This window comes from Neophocaena asiaeorientalis, unplaced genomic scaffold, assembly GCF_003031525.2.
Source record: "Neophocaena asiaeorientalis asiaeorientalis breed wild unplaced genomic scaffold, Neophocaena_asiaeorientalis_V1.1 scaffold242, whole genome shotgun sequence".
Lineage (NCBI taxonomy): Eukaryota > Metazoa > Chordata > Mammalia > Artiodactyla > Phocoenidae > Neophocaena > Neophocaena asiaeorientalis.
The window spans coordinates 220,027-220,487 of record NW_020172451.1 but is presented as its reverse complement, the minus strand read 5'-3'; positions in this window follow the sequence as shown (position 1 = coordinate 220,487).

Sequence of the window (461 nt, the reverse complement as noted above, 5' to 3'; positions counted from 1 at the left end):
TTCAGCAGTTGTGGCTCACGGGCCCAGCTGCTCCGCGGCATGTGGGATCTTCCCGGACCGGGGCACGAACCCGTGTCCCCTGCATTGGCAGGCGGATTCTCAACCACTGCGCCACCAGGGAAGCCCTGTTTGTCTTTTTTAAATAACTTTTTTCTGCATAAACCTTTCCCCACCTCAGATGGATTCCTTAAAAGGTATCCCCTGTTGGGTATAACTATATAACTATTAAACCTGAGATTTATATTTTCTAAGGCTTAAACAGTATTCTAGATTTATTTATACATATATAAAAGTACATATGTACTTTTAACATAAACATGATTATATAATATTATATTCTTTGTTTTATATCATTTCTGATTATGCAATCTTTCTTGTCTTTAAAAAATTCCAATAATGGAAAAAGTCTACATTTAGTGGAGTTTGCAGCTCTCTACCATCTTTTTTTTTTTTTTTTTTTT